Genomic DNA, 8,972 nt, shown 5'->3' with positions numbered 1-8,972 from the left:
AAAAAAAAAAAAAAAAAAAAAAAGACTTGATCCCAGAATCTACGTGAAAAGAATGGAAAGAAAAAGCTTAATTTTTATGGTTACTAACGTAAATACTGCTTATTTTAATTTGCCAAAATAACAATTTTGCAGTCAAGTAGCAAACAATCAAATAACATCATTTATGTATATATATGAGTATATATATATACACACTGATACACTATATATAATATTACTGTTATTTGCTATCCAACCTCAAAATTATGATTTAATTATTAATTTATAAATAAATAATTTATTTCATATATTGTATAATATAAAAGCATTTCTATATGTATGTAGCACATTTATATATATACCTACAAATATAATACGTATGTAAGTGCTGTAGACCAAAGTACTGATAAAATCTATATTATAAAACAAACAAGCAAACAAACAAAAAGGCGGAGGGTGGGGGAATGAAAGCAAAGGAAAATACTCAGATGAATTGTCCTTTATTTGTTCTTGATTTATAATAACATACTATAAGTAATATGGAATATTTTTTATGGTAATAATGCTATAATCCTCTAACAGCAGCTTATAAAGAAAAGGGCCATTACGTATTTACTGTACTAGATACAGTATTTAATACATTTGCTTTCAGGTAATCTATTTTACAAATCGGTTCTTGTTTCTGACTACAGCATAGATAATCTTCTGCTTTGCTTTCAGTAGTAAAAATGTGTCTTACTGATGGCTATTCTTCCCTAGTGATCCTAATAATTAACATAAAATTTGTTACATGGGTTCTGGATAATCTAGAAGCTTATGTGAAGGCTGATGGAAAATTTAAAGAAATCCATCCTTCTGAATGTAAATTTGAGAAAATAAGTCAAAATCCGGTAATATTAAAGTTGAAATCAAAATTAATAAGGAATAATTAATTACTGCTCACCTTAATTTCACACTAGCTTACATCTCTAACAACTTGCTGTAAAAGGAAATGTTCTACTCATCTAGAAAATTATTTTGCTAAATATAAAAATTATCAATAGATTATCTTAGTGTTCAGTGAATTTGATATTTTTCACACTTTATTTTTTCAAAAAAATATTGAAAAAAGTAAAGTGCAAATGTTTAGCTCTACTTACTAAAATGCAATTGAGTCAATTCTGAGAACAATTTACTTTAAAACAGAGCAAACTTAAAAAAATTACAAAAAAAAAAATAAAAAAGGAGTTTAGAAAAGTACAAAGGATGATATATTGAGATGTACAAGTCATGTTGAACATAAGTGAATAATTATCACTTCAGAAAGTGTTTTCTTTAACAGTAGTTCTACAAAGTATTTTATATAATTACTATCTTGTTCTTCAAAACATGTTTTTAAAGTTGTCATAGTCTAGGACATACAAAATGATAAATTACTATAGATCTGATTGTATTCTCCTTATATTGCTGCCTTAACAAATGGAAATCTAATGATCAATTCTCTGTATTGTGAAGTTTTACAGCATGAAATTACAATTCATGTCTTACTGAGAGAACGGGATGTGCATTTATATTAAAAACAACAATATAATTTGACAGTTTTTACTTAGTCACTTATTCAGTCCATGATAATGTAAATTATACATTATTATGCCTTAGGGTTCTGTTGCAAATAACACTGTCTAGAAAATGAGACAGATATTCTAGGACCTATTTCAGTCCTTAACATTCTTTTAAATACAATAATTTCTGGTTCAAGGAATCTAATAGTCCATGAATGTCAAACACATATCACGCAGTATCATAAATTTGGATATGATCACACAAGTCATGTTGGGCCCCAAAATTCAGCTCATTATAATTTTTAAGTATACACTGCTCCTTGGAATTCTAGGGAAAGTGGTTTGATGCTGTTATTCATTGCCACTTTGACTACTGGCTCTGTTAATAACACTATGAACTGGGAATTTTAAACCCCCAAACTTCTTAATACATGCAGGAAAATATACTTCTATTCCGGGTAGTATTCAGCAGAAAAATACAGGACCAGAATTGATGAATTACAACAGCAAACACTCTCCATGCGAGAGAAGCAGAAAAGTGGTTTGAGGAAAATGCATTTTGGAGTTAGCTTATTGACAGTATATCTATCTTACATGCCTTGGAAGAGTTTTCCATCGCTAGTGATAATTTTATTGTATAATTCTGAACTCACTGAAGACAAACTATCCTTGGCTGCATTAACTAGATTATAACAGCTATGGTTATGTCACTCTACTAGCACTTCATAGAATCACAGAATGAAAAAAATTATTTGGTGTATTTGGAGAACTATTCCAACTTTCTGCTTAGAGCAGCATTAGCTAGAACATGTTTCTGAGGGTTGTGTCCAGATAGACTTGAATATCTCTAAGAGTGGAGACTCCACAACCTCTCGGGCAATCTGTTTAACTTTTTCTCACTTTCACTGGAAAAAATATTTTTCTTATATTCAGATGTAATTTTTAATCTTTCTCATTTTCTGCATTTCTACTATGCCTGCTACTTAGTATCACTGAGAACAGTCTGGTTCCATCTTCTCCACATAATGCTAGCAGGAGTTTATACACATGGATATGTATTATGGATCAAATATTTATACATATGATCTCCTGAAAGACTTCTCTATTTTAGTCTGAACACTTCAAGCCATATAGAATCAGAGAATCACCAAAGTTGGAAAAGACATCCAAGACAATCCACTCCAACCATCCACATATCACCAACATTTCCCTACTAAAACATGTTGCTTAGTACAACATATAAACATTTCTTAAAAGATAGTGACCCAACCACCCCTTTGGGCAGCTCACTCCAGCAGCTAATCCCTCTATTGGAGAATTTTTCCCAGTGTCCAACCTGAATCTCCCCTAGTGCAACATGAGGCCATTGCCTATAGTTCTATCGCTAGTTACACAGGAGACGAGGCTGACTCTCACCTCACCACAACCTCCCATCACGTGGTTGTAGAGAGCAATAAGGTCTCCTGGATACTCTAGATGTTGTAGAGTATAGTGAAACCACTGCAAAAAGGAATTAAAGACAGAGTTCAAAGGCTTGGTTTTGTGAAATTACCCAGGCTTGGATAATGACTAATTATCAAACAAGAATTATTTCATAATCAAAGATTACTTCAATTTTAGCAGGGGGGAAAAAAAAAAAAAAAAAAAAAGAAAGACTACTTACTCCGCACTTAATCTTTTATTTCATTATTTCATTTTCTGATAGACCGATTATGAAATAATTTGTTCAGCTTTGTTATTCAGAACTTTATTTTGTGACCTACATAACTTTCAACGTGCAATTATTGTTCTAGTTATTGTATCCGACATTTTTCCACACAAAATGAAAAGAAGACTTGTAACAAAAGCAGTCAATTATTGTTATGAATAAACTTTAGAAAAAAAAAGTAGACCAGAAGTAGGACATTTCTTTGGTCTGGAGCAACACATAAGCAAGCGTATCTATTGCTTTACATGGGTTTTCAGTTGCTTATTCATTATTATTTGATGGATATAGGAACATCTGTTCTTTTTTGCAATTAAGTCAACAAGCAGCTGTTGACCTCTGCTTTATGCTTTTCGCTGCTTTTGCAATTTGAGTTTTTGAAAGCAGTAAGACAGCATTTCAATTTATTACACAAGCTAATAAACCTTTATTTTTTTCCCCCATCTTTTGTACCATGAGTCAAATTTTTAGTTCTAGTATGGTGAAAACTATACACAGTACACTTGGTGCAATGAGGTGGGGCTTCAATGCTATTAACTGATGAATGGAGAATGCAATATTAAACCTTTGTTTAAAATAAATAAATAAATAAACATATCTTTAAGGTGCCTTTATCCATATTTCTGGGATCAGCAATGAAAGGCAAAACTGTGAAGAATTTTTTTTTCTTTTTTTCTATTGTGAAAACTGAAGATGGTGACACAGTTTCAGTAATCTGTAAGATATTTTGACTTATTAGCCTTTTCTAAATACCAGAAAAAAAAAGTAAAGTTTTCTAATTTCAGTGCAGATGAGGGATTTTTCCTATTGTGGTCAAAATGAAGTTTCATATTGAACACTTCAAGAAAAGTGCAATTCCTAAAAAAAAGTATAGAACTGAATTCAGAACTTTATCTCACTTTAATCAGCATTATCTGGAAGCACTAAGTAAATATTTTTACACGGTGACTGTTAAATAATTTGACTAGCCTAAATTATTTTTATTAATTTTATTTTTGCATGCTTTCACGTACAAAAAGGACTAGCTACACTTGCAGTAGGCAATAATGGGGTATCAGGCTGTGACGTGATAGGACCTCCCCTGCTCTGTGATAAGAGACATGACGCACGCTTGGGGGCATAGACGTACTAGACACAAGTAAATGCACATGGACGTAGGAACATAGATAAGCATGTAAAGTATATAGGTTGCTGTTTCACTTGCAATAGACGCCATTTTACCTAACATCACATTGGTGTGTTCGTGGTGAAATGGTTGTTGCATAGCGGGGATGGCGTGAACCCTGGCTAGGCCATACGAACGTGAGGAACAGGGGGTTTCCTATGAGGAAACATCTGGTGCCCCGTGTGAGGCACGTTCCTATGTTGCCCGGCTCAAAAATATCTTTGGCACAGTAAACCCAAGAGGACGGTGGGGCGCCTCTTAGACCACCGAATACCATGGGGATGATGGTGCGGCTTATCTCTACAGTGCAGAAACCCGAGGGGACGGTGGGGCGCTGATCATGGAATCTGTTATTAAGGTACTTTTGCAATTTTGCAAAGAATATTGCAGAAAGCACCCTCCTTCTAGGAAGGAGATAGCTGCCGTTCTTTCCCGCCTGGAGCAGGAGGGGGAGATACACTCCCCCTCTGATTTTCTCAACCATCAGAGGTGGGACTTTCTCACCACGGTGCTCACGCACCATGCAATGAGCGCTCAAAAGGGCATTGAGCTTAAAACTTGGGGCTTACATTTGGGTGCTCTCAAAGCAGCCAGAGAGGAAGGAAAGGTATCGGCAGAAGCTCGGCTGCTTCCAGGTTTAGGCGACAGGGGCGGGACACAGGACCTGGGGATATCTGGAGGGGGCTCAGAAGCAGTTGTTTACAGTGGCCAAGAGGAGACAGAGCTGCCAACGACTGTTGGTAAGACGGTGCTGGCTGAACCAATGGTACCCAGTCCGAAAGAAGACAGATAACAAGATAGCGGATGTTCGCTAACTCACTCCCCGCCGCCATACCCAGTCCGGTCGGGTGAAATGTGAAACGTTGTATCCTTTATCTGAATTGCATCAGTGCACCTTGGCTCATGGGAGCGGAGGAGGCTGCGACCCACATGGGTGGATCAGCTTACTGCCTGCACGGGGAGGGACCAGACAAAAGGCCCGTGCAATGCGAACAGGGGGCAGGGCCTACTATCTTTGATTACACCCAAGGGCAATAGCTCGAGCAACAGTTCAGTGGATGAAGGGGTAGTTAGTCCTGGGAGGAAACATTAAGGCACTGTTGCGGGCCGCCCCAAGAATGCTTAACACCCCGGGAGAAATTATCCAGTATATTGGCCTGTGACAACAAAGATCTCTGCAGCAACGGGGGCTGTGTTTTCGATGCAGCCAATATGTGGAGATAGAGCCTGGCAGGGTATCCCAAAGAACCCCCTCAGTGACCTGTGTTACTTAAGGAAGCTAACGATGCTTGCTCCAAATCACACTGGCTGGCTTAGTGTGTCTCATAGCTTACATCCTAATAGGCGTTGCCGCGATGTAAGTCTGGAACCTGAGTGTAATGATGAAGTTAAGTTGTGGAGCATCACAGCACGCATCTTCACTTCATTCTTCGCGCCTGGTGTTTCAGCAGCAGCAGCTTTAACCCAAATAGAAAGACTGGCATGTTGGTCTGCAAAACAAGCCAATATGACAACACTTGTGCTAAATGAGATGCTTCAGTAGACACAATATACCCAATTATTGCGTTGGGATTGAGTCATGATGGGGTTATACTTTATCCAATAGAACATTGAGAATGGGCTTGGAGAAAAGGGGAAAAATGGCAAACCGTAGATGTTAGCTCATGTGCTGTATGGGAACAATGAGGCTTTGTTTGTGAAGGTAATAACACTCCCAGCGCTCAAGACATTTGTCTTGATACTAAACAGAACATCTGCCATTTTGAGATTCATCTCAATGAGGTACTGGAAACAGTGCTTGTATATATTGGGGACGGATGTGTTTGTATGAGGACCCCTTGTAATTCTATACTCGTAGATAATATTACTATGGATACCGGTAATTATTTAAATCTCTGTACTTGTAATTTTACTAATATCATAGGGTGTGATTTTAATTATACACCTCCAGTTACATCACTTCAGTTATTGCAGTCTAATTACACATTGATTTGGGACTTATTACCAACACCTATTGGAATGGATCTTGATTTAGTGAGGAAACTGCTGTGACATGACGACCTGTACCAGTTGCTATGACACATTCGGAACAATGGACAGAAAACCTTGATCACTGTTCACCATGATACGAAAGAGATACATTGCGTCCTAGAAAGGATAAAGAAGGTCGGAGAACATCATTGGTGAGAAGTGCTTCTTGGGTGGTTACAGCAAGAGGAGTGTTTAATGCCATTCTGCACCCAGTTGTGATCATATTAACTCTAACAGTAGTTTGTTTAGTGCTTGTAGTCATACGATATGTGAAAATTTGGCACATGCAATGCCGCTTGCGACACATGATAGAGTGAACTTTTGACCAACGATTGGAGTATCTTAAGCTACGTGAGAGATTGTAAGGAACGCAACATATAATCATTTGTATAACCTATGCTAGGTTATTAGGCGGTATGTAAGTATTACGCTGTAACAGGGCAAGGCTTTACCGAGCATGGGGAGGGGGAGATGTTGCAGTAGGCGATAATGGGGTATCGGGCTGTGGCATGATAGGACCCCTGCTCTGTGATAAGAGACGTGACCCACGCTTGGGGGCGTAGACGTACTAGACACGAGTAAATGCACATGGACGTAGGAACATAGATAAGCATGTAAAGTATATAGGTTGCTGTTTCACTTGCAATAAATACCGTTTTGCCTAACATCACATTGGTGTGTTCGTGGTGAAATGGTTGTTGCATAGCGGGAATGGCATGAACCCTGGCTAGGCCATAGGAATGTGAGGAACAGGGGGTTTCCTACGCGGAAACACTACACATAATGATAAACAATGACAATTTAAGTGTGGTCACATTTACTAAATAAATAAAAACAAAACAACATATTATTTTAAAAAGCATTTATCTCAAATGAATGTAGAAGAAAAAATAATATATTTTGCTTATGATCCGGTTTGGAAATGCTTATTACATATTTCCTTGCATTAGATCAGTCATTTCATAAGCATAACATCTAAAACTTACAGAGAAAAGGAAAATGTGGAATAAACCAAACATATCAATTAATTGACAGTGTTTATAGTCAGTTTTGCATTTTGCAGCTTCTTCTGAGGATCAGCAAACTCAGTGAAGCGTTAAGATCTGATGAAACTGAAACAACTGCAGAAACTTGTACTCCAAGATGAGCAGGGGTTTGAAGGAAAATTATCTGTTTTCATGCAGAGAAATCTGCTAAAAGTATATTCAATTTCTAAAATTATCTTTTAATTAGAATATAAACCTTGTAAACAAAATGAGTAGCACTCGGGGGGAGGGGGGGGGGGGGAGGGGGGAAGATACCATTTTAATTTTTCAAGCAGATACCGAATAGAAATAGTTTTATAGTTGCATTAAGGCAGGGAAAATAAATAAATAAATAAATAAATAAATAAATAAATAAATAAAAACAAATCTGCTCTATCTGCTTGTTAATATCTGCATTGGCTTTTTCCTTTAGATTCTTTTTCTATATTACCAGTTTACAATGACATTCTGAACTGAAAATTTCCATGAAATCCATTTTGGGTAGGAAATTTCACTTGTCATCCACCAACTCAGCAGCTTAGGTTTTTACTTCCCATGCCCCTCAGAGGATACTGCTAATGATTTTGCTGATTCCCCATTTATTGGACCTTCCAAATTTTGCACGCATTATGTTATTTTTCATGTTCTTTTTTCCTCATCTTCTGACAAAATATATGTCACTCTTACAAAACATGTAATCTTCATTAGATGTACATGGAGATCCTAACAAAACTAAGTCTAGAAAATGCAATATACTGAAGGACAGGTAACATGGAAAGAACATAGACACACCATTCAAACATATTGAAATGAGGTTAGAAAAGCCAAAGCTCACCTGGAGGGCAACAGGTGAGGAATATGATGGGCAATAAAATAATTTCTACAGGTACATCAGAAGAAAAAGGAAGGCAAAGGAAAATGTGGGCCCACTGCTTAATGAAATAAGGATCCTGGTGACAAAGGACACTGAAAAGACTGAGTCAAAGACTTCCTGTGAGGTGAACATTTCTCCTGACTTAGCACTGATGAGACACATTTGGTTGCCAGGTCCAATGATGTGCTGTTCAGGATAAGAGAGTCATGAATATACTGGAGTGAGTTCAGAAAAGGCCCATGAAAATGATGAAAGGACTGCGATATCTATTATATGAAATGAGGTCTAGGATTGGCAGGGTTTAGCCTAAAGAAGTCTCATGAAACAACTTACTTGTGTGTATAAATATGCATATATGTGGAGTAATAAAGAAAGTGGGGCCAGAAATTCCTAGTGATGTCCAATAAGATGCAATGGGCACTAACAAAAATAGAAGAAATTCAGATAATATGAGAGCAAATTTTTATTAATGTAGTGCTTGGGTAGTACCCTGGAATGGGTTGCTCAGAGAGGTTGTGAAATTCCATCCCTGAAAGTATTTTAATCTGTCTGGACACAGACGTTAACAACCTGCTGTTGCTGATCCTGCATGAGCAGGATTGTATATGCCAACCAAGTTCAACCACACTGCAATTCTTCCAGGTAGCTCCAC

The 8,972-nt window shown here is 37.1% G+C and overlaps 2 pseudogenes; both read left to right on the top strand.

Annotated features, from left to right (window-relative positions):
• Positions 1-4,730: 4,730 nt before the first annotated feature.
• Positions 4,731-5,483, top strand: LOC149913037 (uncharacterized; annotated as a pseudogene).
• A 192-nt stretch (positions 5,484-5,675) lies between these two features.
• Positions 5,676-6,738, top strand: LOC149913036 (uncharacterized; annotated as a pseudogene).
• Positions 6,739-8,972: the final 2,234 nt, after the last annotated feature.

The sequence above is a fragment of the Phasianus colchicus genome, chromosome Z (genome assembly GCF_987193195.1).
Source record: "Phasianus colchicus chromosome Z, bPhaCol1.hap1.1, whole genome shotgun sequence".
NCBI classification, from domain to species: Eukaryota; Metazoa; Chordata; class Aves; order Galliformes; family Phasianidae; genus Phasianus; species Phasianus colchicus.
Note: the sequence above shows the minus strand (reverse complement) of the source record. Positions and strands in the feature narration are given on the sequence as shown.